This window comes from Hemitrygon akajei, chromosome 20, assembly GCF_048418815.1.
Source record: "Hemitrygon akajei chromosome 20, sHemAka1.3, whole genome shotgun sequence".
NCBI classification, from domain to species: domain Eukaryota; kingdom Metazoa; phylum Chordata; class Chondrichthyes; order Myliobatiformes; family Dasyatidae; genus Hemitrygon; species Hemitrygon akajei.
In genome coordinates, this window is record NC_133143.1 from 23,483,060 (window position 1) to 23,498,261 (window position 15,202).

Genomic DNA, 15,202 nt, shown 5'->3' on the forward strand with positions numbered 1-15,202 from the left:
TGGTGAGTTGCTTTCTTGAATCACTGTAGTCCTTGAATGTGGGAAATCAAGAGTCATTACAGATTTGTAACCAAAAGGGAGATAGATGAATTGGATGGAAGGAAGCTGGGATACAGTGATCAGAGTTTGGGATGATCCCAAGCGAATGAAGCTTAGTGTAAGCGGATCCAAGCATGCAATCCATGTGACAAAGGCATGACTTTTAAGTTTGAAATGGTGCAGGGGAAAGGTCAATAATGTAATACTAAGAGAGGGAGAAACATTAACGATATTAGCTTCCATAGGTGTGAGGAAGGGAAGCTGAATGATCAATAGTTTAGTGGGAGCAGATGTTGGGCCACAAGAGCAGGTGAGTTGGCAGAGGACAGGAAATGAAATAGATGAGAAAAAAATGGAGTTCAGGGTTTGAGCTGGAGGAAACATCAGGGTAGATAAGGAGGGAAGCATCGGGGCTGGCTGATGAAGCAGGCTCAATACTAGTATTAAAGTCCACAACAAATAACTAGGGAATGAGGAAGATTTAAGATTATTCATGGTAGAAAAAAGAAACCAGGATTATCTCTGCAATTCAGGATGATTCTAGAGCAGAGAACAATTCTGGCAGATGAGAGGAGAGCTAGTAGTCCTTAACATGATCTGACTTATTTGATAGTTCATAGTTAAACCAGTTGTCCACAAAATCCTTTAAAGTTTGTGACCTTTGAACTATGGAAGCAGAGATGAGGGCCGCACTCCTTGAAGTGACTGGGGTAAGAGAGAGTACTAATTTTAATGGTTTTAATTATTGAAAATAAAGAAATGATCAGAAATGGCCAGTTAGTGCCTGGGTTGATGGGAATAGTGAAGAAATGTGAAGCTGATGACTGTGAATATGGGTTGAGAGGTTTTACATGAACAGAATGTGTAAAGGTGTGATTTGTATAAACGATGACAGCAAATGAACAGCTTCAAGATTTGAATAAATCAGCTCCCCATTTCTCTTTGTGTTTTTTTACACTTGGCATCGTTCAGGTTCTTAGTAAGATATAGAGGCACATGCGTACACATTGCTAATTGGTGGCAAGGACTATGTGTGGCTATAAAGACACAATCTGTGGGGTAAGCTTGGAAGTCTGCAGCCACTTGCTTTAACGTTGACCTCTTGCAAAGAGCAGGATAAGTCCATAGCAAACACTGCACTGTGAGAAATGGTGGTAATTGATGAGAAGCACAGGAAGAATAGTGAAGTTTTTTGTAATAATACCCAAGCAGAAACTGTGACACCTTGAGACTGAGATTAGATCAAGCGGCTGTTTAGCTTCAGGTTGGTTACTATTGAATCTTTGACATATAATGTGTATAATTTGTAAGATTATGCACCTTATCTGGACACAATTCAAAATAAAAATTCTGATATTACGAATCTGAGGTGCTCAGAATAGCCAAATGTTTTGCTTTCTGGCCTCCCATCTTATTTTGTGTTTTACAAAAGTGACTCAGTTCCTGATCTCATTACAGTCTTCATCAAACATAGACAAAAGAGCTAAGTTCCAGAAATAAAATGAGAGTAAATGCCCTTGACATCAAAGCAGGACTTTATTGAGTACGGCATCAAGGAGCCCTACTAAACTAGAGTTAATGCAAACTGGAGGGAGAGCCTCCACTGTCTGGAATCATACCTGGCACAAAGGAAGATGACTGTGAGAGTTGGAGGTCAACCATCTCAACCAGAGGACATCACTGCACGAGTCCCTCAGGGGAGGAATTATCTTTAGCTACAACACGAATGTCCTTCAGTCGTAAAGTCAGAAGTAGGAATATTCAGCACAATTTGCATATGCCCAGAAAACAAAACAGTCCACTCCTGAATACAACAAAACCTGGGCTGATAGATGGTAAGCAACATTCATGCCACACAAGTGCCTGACAATATTAATATTGAACAAGAGAAATTCCAGCTACCAACACCTGACATTCAATGGTGCTACTGTCACTGGTCAGAAACGGAACCACATACATAATGTGGAAACAAGGACAAGGTCAGAGTGAGTATCTCACTTCCTGATTCTGCCTACAATCCATAAGGCTCAAGTCAGGAGTGTGCTGGAAGACTTTCCACTTGTCTTGGTGCACCTTCAACAACACTAATGGTCTTCTCCATCCACAACCACCACTCCAACACTGGCACACAGTAACAGTAGTTTGTACCAGTTACGGGGTGCATTGCCATAACTCCCTAGATAGCACCTTCAAAACCCACACCCTCTACCAACTAGAAATACAAGGGCAACCAAAGTTTGGGAAGACCACCACCTGGAAGTTGCCCTCCAATCTGTTGCACACCAGTCTGACTTGGAAATACATTGCTGGACCCCCCTGTCTAACAGCATTGTAGCTATACCCACACCTCCAGGACTGCAGCAGTTCAAAAAAGCAGCTTACCACCATCACGTCAGCCTGTGAAGTCCACATCCTGGATGAATAAACAAAAGGATTAGGCAAAGTTTTTGAAGAGAAGATAAATAAATTCAAAGTAAATCTATTATCAAAGTAGGTATATGTCACTATATACATCCTTAATATTCATTTTCTTGTGGATGTTTACAGGAAATAAAAATATACATTAAAATTTATGAAATCTATGCATAATGAAGAACCAACGTGCAAAAGAAGACAATTTGTGCAAGTAAGTAAATAATATTGAGAACATGATTTGTAGAGTCCTTGAAATTGAGTCTGTAGGTTATGGAACCAGTTCAGAGTTGAGGTGAGTGAAGTTATCTTTCTATGCTGGTTCAGAAGCCTCATGGTTATACGATAATACCCCATCCTGAACTTGGTGGCATAGCTCCTAAGGCTTGTGTACCTCCTGCACAATGATACTAGTGAGAAGAGAAATTGGCCTGGATGGTGGTGGTCCATCATGATGGTTGCTGCTTTCTTGTGGCAGCGCCCTTTGTAAGTGTGCTCAATGGTGGGGAGGGATTTCCCTGCGATGGACTGGGGTGTAACCATTACTTTCTGTAGACTCCTGGGCGTTGGTGCTTCCAAAACCTGACAGAGATGCAACCAGTCAGGATACTGTCCACTGTGCATCTGCAGAATGTTGTCAAATCTTTAGCTGACATGCTGAATCTATGCAAACCTCTAAGAAAATAAAGGCACTGCCATGCCTTCTTTGTGCTGACACTCATGTGCTGCCATTACCTGACATGATAGTGGTAAGGAATTTAAAGTTACTGACACTCTTCACCGCTGATCTTCTAATGAAGACTGGCTCTTGGACTTCCAGCTTCTTCCTCTTGTAGTTCACAGTCACTTGTACTATCTGTCAGGGTTACAGAGCCAAGCCATTAAAGATATGTTTATAACGCTGCAAATGGCCACTGGAACCTTTTCAGCACGTTGCAAGATGGTGATTGATAATTCACTATCCAAAGATGGATAGATCAAGACTACAACAAGGTGAATCAAGTAATGCAACTGGAGAGGTGCTTTTTTCACAGAAGAATTCATCCTGAGTAATAATTTTAAATTTAATTTTTCCTATTAGAGTGTTCCATGAAACAAAGTAGTAGTAACACCTGCTCATTTCTTCATATCATCCAATGTCAATAATCAAAGAAGCCCTATTGAAACAAACAGGACAAGAGCACTCAGGTTTAATGATAAGTAAACATTTTGCAAGACTTTAGAACAATACCACACATTTCAGAAATGGTTGTATTCTTGCTGACTCACTGCCTCGAGGACTCAGTACATGCTTGAGCTTAATTCAGCCACACTTGCAAGGAGACGGGAAATGAGGCAGGTGACTCAGAACCAAATTATGACTGAAGTTATGGAGCAAAACTATTCAAACAATACAAAAGAGTTTGTGTGTTAACCCAGCAGACCTGATGCAGGGAACTGGGTTGATGGAATGAAAATTGAAGTGTGTGGTACAAAGAGATACCTTGTGGGAAAGATAAAATCAGCAGGCTTCATAAAAATCACTTAATTTTCTCAAGAGATATACGTATAAGTGAATACCTGACAATTTTGTGAACGTGATTATTTTGAAGAAGCTGATCTAATGGAAGCTGCCACAGCAATGATATTAAATTTATGGAATTGATTTGAGAATTGACACTTTTCCCATCAAGAAGTGGATACACCTCCAATGGCACCTTTCCCTGTGGGAACAGAAGCAAATCAGAATACCTGTAGAGAGGTTAAACCTGCAGGCTGTAAATAATATGAATCTGTGAATCATGTCTTGTTGTAAAAGGGAAAATGTTAATGTACTGTATACTTTTACTACATGTGTGCATATGTGATACAGTCACATCTCTGTGTGTGTATTTTAAATGTGCTGCTCCGATTTGTTCAGCTTCCAAAGGTATGAAGCTGTACCTATCCAAGCAACGGGTCCGTCCTAAAAATCTTTGTAGGAGATTAACAGTAGGGTCTGAGGAATGCTTACAACCAGCTTTGCAATCTATCACAGGCGCTTGTCTGAGTGGAGACCCAGAGATTACATTATTATGAAATCCCTTTTTTAAACTTCAAGAAAACCTGTTCCACCTGCTGGAATTTGTAGCCACTCTAAAGATAAGGATGGATTCCACTGCCCGACACTCCAGTCAGTAAACTTGAAAGTCATGAAATTAGCACAACACTGTTGCCAACTTATCTCTGAGACATACTCTCTATAGGTGAGGCTCCCCACCAGGACACTGGAAAGGGTGAATTCATCCCATACAGTTACAAGAACCAAGAAAAAAAACACAATAATCCTCGGATAAAGGTGGAAGTATCTGTAGATGTCCAAGGCACTTTAAATGTTAAACGTGTTAACTAAATGTAGTAATAGCAAGATGTTTTAGAGGAAGGAATGGAAAACATCCGTTCATGGTGTTAATAGGAATGACTTGGCAGTCTACAACAGCTTCTCTGTTAAGCAGGATATTTTCACATTTCTTAAAAATGAAACTCACCAGGAGCTTGTTGCAGTAAATGTTTCACCCCATGAGAATATCCTGTTTCACAATCTGTTTGAACATGAGGAGCGGGTGATTAAAATGCTATTGCAAAATTCCTCAGGGAGGTAGTAAAGCAGGTTAAAGATTCCAGAGCACAAGCTAAAGAAGGACGAGCAGTTCAGCTGTGCTTGCACAATATCTCTGTCAATGCAACGATAAATTAGCCAGTCATTCATTTCCCTCTTGTGTGTAGTCAGGGGGTGTTGCCACTTTCTGGAACTCTGTGTCCAACCCAGCCACCTTTCCCCAGACATAATGGAAGACCTATCTAACGTGAGATTGAAAGGGCCATTGTATTAATGTTTCAGAACTGCTCGAGGTACTGCTGGGCAGAACTGTAGGATCATGCCAAGCTTGGCTGACTTGGCCATGCCCTTGTTCCCGAATCGGAAGGTTTTTGTGTTCCACACCACATTTCAGTGACTTGAGCACTTGTAACTAAATCCAGGCTGATGCTTTAGATACTTTTTTGGGTGTATTGTATGGTCAGAGGGGTTCCTCTTAGATGAGATATTATGGTAACCATATATAACCAAGTAACAACTACAGCATGGAAACAGGCCCTCTCGATCCTTCTAGTCCGTGCTGAACACTTACTCTCACCTAGTTCCACCAACCTGCACTCAGCCCATAACCCTCCATTCCTTTCCTGTCCATATACCTATCCAATTTTACTTTAAATGACAATATCGAACCTGCCTCTACCACTTCTACTGGAAGCTCGTTCCACACATCTACCACTCTCTGAGTAAAGAAATTTCCCCTCATGTTACCCCTAAACTTTTGCCCCCAACTCTCAACTCATGTCCTCTTGTTTGAATCTCCCCTACTCTCAATGGAAAAAGCCTATCAACGTCAACTCTATCTATCTCCCTCATAATTTTAAATACCTCTATCAAGTCCCCCCATCAACCTTCAATGCTCCAAAGAATAAAGACCTAACTTGTTCAACCTTTCTCTGTAACTTAGGTGCTGGTAAGCATCCATTTGTCATTTACAGGAGACATAAAAGACAACACACTTCAAGACAAACTGATGATTATTTGTCCCACTACTCTGATTATTTCCCATCCATGGTCACTTAAACAAGTTGGTCATTACCTCGTTGTTATTTGTGCTACCTTGCAATTGGCAAAGTGGCCATTTTATTTTGAACATTACACAAAGGCAGCAATATGATGAGTATTGCATACAATCTGGTCAGCATGTAACGAAGAAGATGCAGTATATTAGTGTTGGAGAAGATATAGGGATGATTTAAGAAGATAATTGGTCTAGCTTGGTGGGCGCCATGGTTGGGCTGAAGAATTGTTTTCCATGCTACGTTACACTATGACTCTATAAAGCTGGAGACATTCATCTATGTGGAAGGTTGGTTAGGTTAGGTTTTCTATGGCGAAATAGAGGGGAGATTTAATATGAGGTATGCTATAATGTGAAAAGATTGGATAAGTTGATATAAGAGTCAGTTTACTTTAGCAGAACTGTCAAATTTAAGGCAAATGATATTAGCTTTGAAGGAGGTGAAAAAACAGGTTTCCACCCTTAGGCTGGTGGTTTTGGAGTTCAGTGGCAGAAAGATTGGTAGAAACCAAAACTATTCATCACATTTGAAGTACCTGCCTTATTGCAACCTTTGGAAGAAGGACAAGTAGGGATAGAATTTTACTGACTGACACAGAAACAAGTTGCCACCATTCATGCTGAAGATGTCTATGGTTCAGTGAATACACTGAAATAATACATTTAATTGGCTGTAAATAATCTGAGGCATTCTTTTTCACATTAATGTAAATTTTGTGGCAGAAGCAACAGCTATAATGCAGTGACCATTGGAGCAATTCATTAGATTATCTGGTCTATCAGCAAAGATTGGGTTCTGCTCATTATTGTGCGATGAATCCCTCGTGAGAATATGGACCAATCTTTCAAGCTTCAATGATTTGATCAAGTCAATAAAACATTAGGCAGAATCTACAAATCAGAAGTAAAGTCCAACCTCCGTGAATACTATTGTAGTCTCCTCAAATGTCAGCTTGCCTTTTGAGTTGAAATGCCCTTCCTAAAACTCTTCCATTACCAACCTTTCATGCACCCTGGTGATTGGATTTTCAGCAACCAAAGCTCTGATCTCTGAAATTCCTTCTCCACAACTTTACAGTTGAATGATTGAGTGATTTCACCAAGTGCTTCTATGCAAATTGTAGGAGCACGAGAAAAAGAAATGAAGAAATTCTCATTTGGTGTTCTGGAAATACTGAAAGTATCTTAAAAGACATACAGACAGGAATTGAACAGGCAAGGAATGGAGATATAGGAACCAGATGCAGACAGATGGGTTTAGTCTGGATTGGCATCGTGCGTGGGTTTCTGTGCTGTACTGTATGTTCAATATCTCTCACTTTATGATAGCAGAATTTAAATTATATCTTAATTTTAAACAGTAAAGTATCTATCCTAAGAAAAGATGCTGGTGAGAATTGAGTGCATGCTTTTGCCAGGTAGAACATGGAACACGGGGAACAAGTTGGCTTTACATGAGTTTTAGCAGAAATACCGACATAATTTGGCATGTTATAAACATCGTGCCAGACGGATAGGAGAATCTGAATTCACATGATAGAAACAGTCATTGGAAGATTTCAATTGGCCACTCATAGGATGAAAAAAAAACAAGGAGTGGAATGGGAGACAGGTGAAGAAATGATTGATTGAGTCAATGAGTGTTTCTTATCTAGAGAACAATTCCTGCTGTAGTTTCACTATTGAAACCTTCATCGACCTGCTTATTGTTCCTATATGTTACTGCACTCTAATTCTCTGTTTTGTAAACTTGAGACTATTTAAATATGACCTGTGGTCAAAACATCTAGTGTTCAGTTTTTCCATCTCAGCCACACCTTGATAACTTGCATTGGACCCTGGTTAATCCATGCCTCAATTTGCAAAATCTTCACTTTTGCATAAAAATGTCCCGATGACCTCTCTTCCCCCTTACCTTGCAGCCTCTGCAAAAAAGCACGTTTGTGAGATATTTTTTGTTAAGCTGGGAGAGTTTCACTTTGACATCTCATCCAACAGAAAGCAACACATGTCAGTGCTACATTTGAAATGGCAGTGCAGAGTTAAGTTTTCTAATGGTACTGCCAACTCATGGCCGTCCATCTCAAAGGTGAGAAAGATGCCAAGTAAGATACAGCAGGCAACATCAAAGGAAGTATTACATCAACAAGATGTTTAAGTTGATAATGGTGAGATGGTTAACATAACTTTTTTTTATGCTGGCTCAAGCTAGATCTTCCTGGAGAGAGCTGTCCAAGTTGGTGTAAACTTGTGTTCTGTTTACCTTTGAGTCTGAGAATTCCATTAGCAAGTTCAAACCTCTTCCATTGCATCAGTTCACTATCTCCTTTCAGAATGCACTCATTATCACTACCAGTATGGAACTAAGCATTTCTATCTGGGTAGAACCAGTGCAGGCTATGTAAATAGAGCCTCAGCTTCCCATGCTGGTATTTACTATATCAACAAATTAGTCCACAGTGTAAGTATAATCTTGATTTAATATTTTTAAATTTTCGATTTGTGGCTTCATGCCAACTGTGTTCCAGTGGGACCTACTGGGTCAGAGGATTGTAGATTAAATCTCAACTCTAGGGAAAGATGTACAAAATCCTGGTCAACATTCCGAGAAATGTGTTACTTCTACGAAAAACTATATTTAAAGTCAGAGGTTTTCTGGCAGCAGCTTCTAAGTTGAAATGATGTGGATCTATGAAGCACTCCAAGGGGTTTGAGAACATTGTGGTTCCAATGCAGAATTGAAGGGAGGCTGCACAATGTTTCCAAGGAGATCTTTTACTGAGCCCTTCTCTCCTCCGTCAGGTGGTAATGAACGTTTTCAAGACCAGAGGAGCCCGCCCCAGTTTCCGAGACCGGACACAGCCTTCAGCCAACATCTAAATTAGGCAATCAGGTAAATTAGCCTGCTCTGCGTGGGAATGCACCATGTCTAATTTGTCCACTGCAATTCTCAAGTTATAAGAGTGACTGCAGTATGAAAAGTAATATGTAAAAAACACTAGGATATCCTGAATTCATGAAGGGTGCAGTAGTCGCCATAGCACTATTTTCAATGTAACATTATCTGTACACCTGCGACTCTTATCAGCCTGAAATGTATTAACTTAACTCCTTGTCTGTTTAGTAAAATGTGGATGCCAATTCAAAGACCAAATGTGCAGGGATCTTTGAAGGAGATCAGCTCAGGATTTGGTGGGTGCCCTTCAAAGGCAAATATTTAAAAGCAGTCATTAAAAGCCCACTCATTAAAGGTAGAAATCAAGTGGAGAACAGTCTTAGGCATACCTGTAGACCCTTGAATTCCATGCATTCAAGTTTCAAAGCCTGGCCTCATGCGTTGGAGACTTCCTTTAAAACAGCTCCAGTGTTCGTTCCCACGATGCTGCTGTTGCTTTCATGCCTCTCTGACATTCTGCTCAGGTTTAATTTCAATATTCTAGCATGCAGTCGGTGGCCATTCAGCCCATAGTCTTCTTCCTGGGTGAGTGGCCCTCACCCGCCTTTCCTCCATAACTCAGCAAATTTGTTTCTTTGCCAGGCATGTGTGAAATTCCCATTTGCTAAATGGTAATTTAGTTGAAATTAATTTTTTTCAGTGTCAAAGATTTTACTTATAATTAAAACAACTTTTAATATAAACCGTCAACGTGGGATGAGGGTTAATCTCCTTTTGTACAGAAGGAAAACCTTTGACAATGCTCTTGTGAGATTGTAACTGGTAAATTATCAACTATACAGTTCTTACTGAGTAACCTGGATGCATATCATTGCCGAATAACTTGGCATCCTTTGTAATCCCGCTGATCAAGCTTTTGTTGTTAGCTAAAATCACCAAGAATACTAATTAGATCAACACTGTTTTAACAAACCTTTCATTTATTTAGAATGTGCACAGCAACAGAGAAAGTTGTGAGGATCTCAGCAAATATACCAACACCTTTAAAGAAAAAAAGTGAAGATATAAACTGAGACTGAACATCAAAAGTAGATTCCTAAATCTGAACCTTATCTCCTCCATTGATGATTTTTTTTGTTAAATTTTACATTTCCATCTTTTCTGTTTTCTTCTGGCAAATCCCACCTGTGTCTAAAGCAAACTCCCCATTCACTTCTCCAATAGCCAAATATGAACAGGAGTGGAAGCTGGTGACTTTGGGTGATTCATTAAACTTGACCTTGCGTAAAACATTAGACAAAACATTGTGAACACAGGTGGTGTTTACAGGAAGTAAGGAAGCATCTCAAGGTTGAACTTAAATGTCGGAATAATTCAAAGTTTTGATATCTACAAATATTGTGCGGTGCAATTACTGAACCAAAAACCCTTTGTCCATAGCTTGAAAAAGAGGGGCTGTGCTTTCAGAATTAGAGGCATATCAGTTATATATAATTTATTGTCTACTGATCACTGGTTTTTATTTCAATATAGGTTTTAATAATTGCTTAATGTTATTGTAGAAAATTCAGTTCCCAGCAGCAGGACCTTGAAGTTTAGTGTTTGAAATGTCAAGATGAAATGTCATTATCAATTGCATTAGCAAAAGTATTCTTTTAATTGAACAAAATAAATTAACAGGACTACTAATGTAATAGTCAAAGAATTATACAAAAAATGTACACTTAATCAGGGTTACTGTAAAGTCTTAATATTTGTATTTACAGTATTTTTAATAATTTTCCATCAATATTGTTTCACCCTGTTTATTACTGTTAATTACTGTTAACTAGCTTCAAGGCCTGTGCTAGTGCCAGCTCCATCTAATCCCATTTCCCTCTCACTTTTAATGGTTTCTTTAGAACTTTCCTCCAATTCACTCCTATATCCACAGCCTCGTGGTCTTCTATCGCTGTTCCTTGATACTGGTTAAGCTCAGCTCAGATATACAAAAACCTGTCAACCAAGAGGAGATCCAGACAACCCTTTACAAATTTAATAGTCTTCAGCAATTCATCACTGGTCAATGTTGATGATCCACCACAAGCCCATGTAGCAAAGGTGAATGCACAAAACCATTTTTCCCAGGGAAGGGGACTCGAAGATTAGAGAGCATAAACTTCAGGTGAGATGGGAAAGATATAAAAGGGACTCTAGGTGCCACTTGGCCACACAGAGGATAGTTCATAAATGGAATGAGCTGCCAGATACAAGTTGAGGCAGGTACAATAACGACATGAGGAAACACTTGGAGAACAAAAAGGGTCACGGGACAAACAATGATAAATAGGATGAGATTAGATGAGCAACTTGTTTGGCATGGCTAAGTTGGGTCAAAGGGACTGTTTCAATGGTGCATTACCCTATGGCCCCGAGCCCAATCCTAATATAGAAAATGGCAAATAAGGTTGCATCGTGGACTTGATCCCCTTGTATGTGTCTCTGCTTGAAATACTACTCCTCTCCTCCAATGCTTCCAAAACGTTAAAAAAAGTCCTGCCAGAGTTCTACCAGCATGTCAACTTCACAGCCAGAGGAGAGAATATATTAGACCTGGCTTATACTGATGTTCATGGAGCCCCCTATTGTCCTCACCTTGGATACTCAGACTACATATCCACTTTGCTAATCCCTGCATACATACCTCTGGTTAAATGAGTCAAACCAGTCTGTAGGGAGATCAAGGCTGACCAGAAAGTGCCACCTCAGAGTTGCAAGACTGCTTTGGAAACACGGACTGGAACATATTCAGAGAGGAGTCTACCTACAATCATCATATCAACATTCCTGAATATGCAGAGTCGGTGACTGGCTATGACAGAAGTGTATTACCATGATTAACACTACATTGCCAGGGCAAAGCAGAAATCGTTGCAGAAGGAGAGATTCATGCACTACTTGGGGATGAGAATGCTGCCTTCAGTCAGGGGACAGGACAATTCTAAGGTCAGTTAGAGCCACATTCTCCTGTGCCACTTGGAAGGCAGATCATGAGGACTCACAGAAAATCCAAACACCTTTGTGATAGCAGGGACATGCAGCGCATGTGGCAAGGTATACAAATCATGACCGATTACAAGTCCATCCTGCTATCAATGACTGCGACACTTCCCTTCCTGATAGGCTGAATGATTTCTACGCACGATTTGACCAAATGAAAGATGTGACTTGGAGAAAATCCCTCTCTCGTCCTGAAGAACTAGCAGCTGAGGTGAGGAGGACCCTAGGCAGGGTAAACCCATGCATAGCCGCAGGGCCAGATAACATACCTGGCCAGGTGCTGAGGCACTGTGAGGCCCAGCTAACAGAGGCCTTAATAGACATCTCTAATATCTCTCTAAAACAGCCCACTGTCCTTGCAAACTTCAAAGCAGCCGCCATCATTTCAGTGCCCAAGAAAGCAACAGTACCTGGCCTAAATAATTACCTCCTAGAGGCACCGACTTCGACAATCATGAAGTGCTTTGAGCGGCTGGTAATGGATTGTATAAAATCCCACCTTCCAGCTACGTTGGACCCTTTCCTGTTTGCTTGCCACTCAAACAGTTCCACTCCATTCCTGTCCCACATGGAAAACAATGTCTGGTACACTAGGATGTTGGTCATCGATTTCACCTCAGCACTTAACATGATCATCTCTAGAAGGCTGGTGGGTAAACTGTCCTTGCTGGAACTCAACACCCCTTTCTTTAATTGGATCTTGGACTTCTTGACGGGAAGACCCCTGTCAATCCAACTTGGCAGTAATGTCTCAGGCTCCATCACACTGAGCACAGGTGCCCCACAGGGCTGTGTGCTCAGTCCACCGCTGTTCACAATTCTGACTCACAACTTCACTGTCAGATTCTGCTCAAAGCACATCATCAAATTCATTAGTGATACCACTGTGGTCGACCTCATCAGCAACAGTGATGAGGTGGCATACAGAAAGGAGGTAGAGAGGATAATCAAATGGGGCAAAAACAACAACTTCAGTTGCAACATGGCTAAGACAAAAGAGATGACTGTGGACTTCAGGAAGGCAAGGGTCAACCAGTCTGAGAGTGACGAGCACGAAGTTCCTTGGTGTGTACAAACCTGGACCCACAACATCTCCTCAGGAGCAAGAAGACACACGAGCATCTACATTTTCTGAGGAGACTGAGGCCTGTAAGAGGCCCCGTGCCCCATTCTAACAATGTTCTACAGGAGTGCCATCGAGAGTCTGTGTGTGTAGAATCATTGTGTGGTACGGAAGCTGCAAGGCATCAGAGCACAAACCCCTACAGAGGGTAGTAACAGTAAAAACCACCGAGAGGATCATCGTGGTCTCCCCACCCATCCTCCCCCCCCCCCATTTGTGACATTTACAGGGAGCTTTGCCGATGAAGGGCACAAAGAACTGTTGAAGACCCCTACTACCCATCGTGCTATCTCTTTGACCCACCACCATTAGGAATAGGTACAGGAGCTTCAGGACTGCCAGACTGGGTAACAGCTTCTTTTCTCAGGCTGTGAGATTAATGAATACCCTGTCACTATCGAAGTCTCATCACTGGGACAGCAAGCTGTTTACTGTTCACCTGTGCTGCACTTTACTATGTGCATTATTAATTTATTTATAGTATAATACTTTGATTTATGTATTGTATGTGATATGTGTTGTGTGAGTACACAATGGTCCAGAGGAACGTTGTTTCGTTTAGTTCTATATATGTGCAGTCAGATGGCAATAAACTTGAACTTAACATGGAAGCAAGTGAATCTGTGGGCAAACAGGAAATTGTTTCTCATCATTGAGGAGTCAAGATTATAATACAGTATAACCATATAACAATTACAGCACGGAAACAGGCCATCTCAGCCCTTCTAGTCCGTGCCGAACGCTTACTCTCCCCTCGTCCCACCGACCTGCATTCAGTCCATAATCCTCCATTCCTTTCCTGTCCATATACCTATCCAATTTTTTTTCAAATGAGAAAGTTGAACCTGCCTCTACAACTTCTACTGGAAGCTCATTCCACACAGCTACCACTCTCTGAGTAAAGAAGTTCCCCCTCATGTTACCCCTAAACTTTTGCCCCTTAACTCTCAACTCATGTCCTCTTTTTTGAATCTCCCATACTCTCAATGGAAAAAGCCTATCCACGTCAACTCTATCTATCCCCCTCATAATTTTAAATACCTCTATCAAGTTCCCCCTCAACCTTCTATGCTCCAAAGAATAAAGACCTAACTTGTTCAACCTTTCTCTGTAACTTAGGTGCTGAAACCCAGGTAACATTCTAGTAAATCTCCTCTGTATTCTGTCTATCTTTGGTTATTGATTTAGAGGACGATGCTTGTGTGTTGTACACTGAAAGACTATGCTCCAAGCCACTGTTAACATTTTACCTGAAGGTCCTCTATCAATCAGTTCCCTCAACACACCATTAACTTGACAATCAGAGGCAGAGATATGTAAAGGATACTGGCTGATAGAGGAGACCTCAGAAAACAAGAATCACTTTCCATATCTCAGGAGGCACCTTTCAGCAAGAGCAGTTGAGAGTGGTAAAAATCCGCCACTGCTTCCAACAGGCCAACACAGCCTCCACCTGAATGAGAAAGAAGGAAGTTCAATGACCAAGACCCTACACTCATCGCCAAATTCATAGTCAAACAAATAGCAGTGAATCCTGCTCTCCTGAATGCTTTGCAGACATTGGCAAATAACAGCACCAGAGAAGCACCCAATGATATCTTTTCAGAATCAGAATCAGGTTTATTGTCATTGACATAAGTCGTGAAATTGTTTTTTCCTTCCAGTACAGTGCAAGCAAAACGAATTACTGTATGTTAAATAACAGTAAACAAATAAATAGTGTGACTAGTGTGAAAGAGGAATAGGGAGGTATTATTGATGGGTTCATGGATCATTCAGAAGACTGGCAGAAGAGAAAAAACTGTTCCTAAAACATTGAGTCTGAGTCTTCAGTCTCCTCTATCTCCTCCCTGATGGTGGTAATGAGATGTGGCATGTCCTGGATAGCGAGGGTCCTTCTTGAGGCACCACATCTGGAAAATGTCTTTGATGATGGGGAGGCATGTGCCCGTGATGGAGCTGGCTGAGACTACACCCTCTGAAGTCTCTTACGATCCTGTGCCTTGGCAAATCCATACCAGGTGGTGATGCAACCTGAAAGAATGCCTCCACAGCACA

General features: G+C 41.0%; 1 long non-coding RNA gene across 1 annotated transcript in view; it reads right to left on the minus strand.

Annotated features, from left to right (window-relative positions):
- The window catches only part of LOC140713958 (uncharacterized), a 32,851-nt gene extending 27,760 nt beyond the window's left edge, over positions 1 to 5,091 (minus strand). The window contains exons 1-2 of the long non-coding RNA XR_012095782.1: positions 4,959 to 5,091; positions 2,422 to 2,452 (exon numbers count right to left, since the gene is read on the minus strand). This is a non-coding gene — a long non-coding RNA (uncharacterized lncRNA). The remainder of the gene's footprint in view (positions 1 to 2,421; positions 2,453 to 4,958) is intronic.
- Positions 5,092 to 15,202: the final 10,111 nt, after the last annotated feature.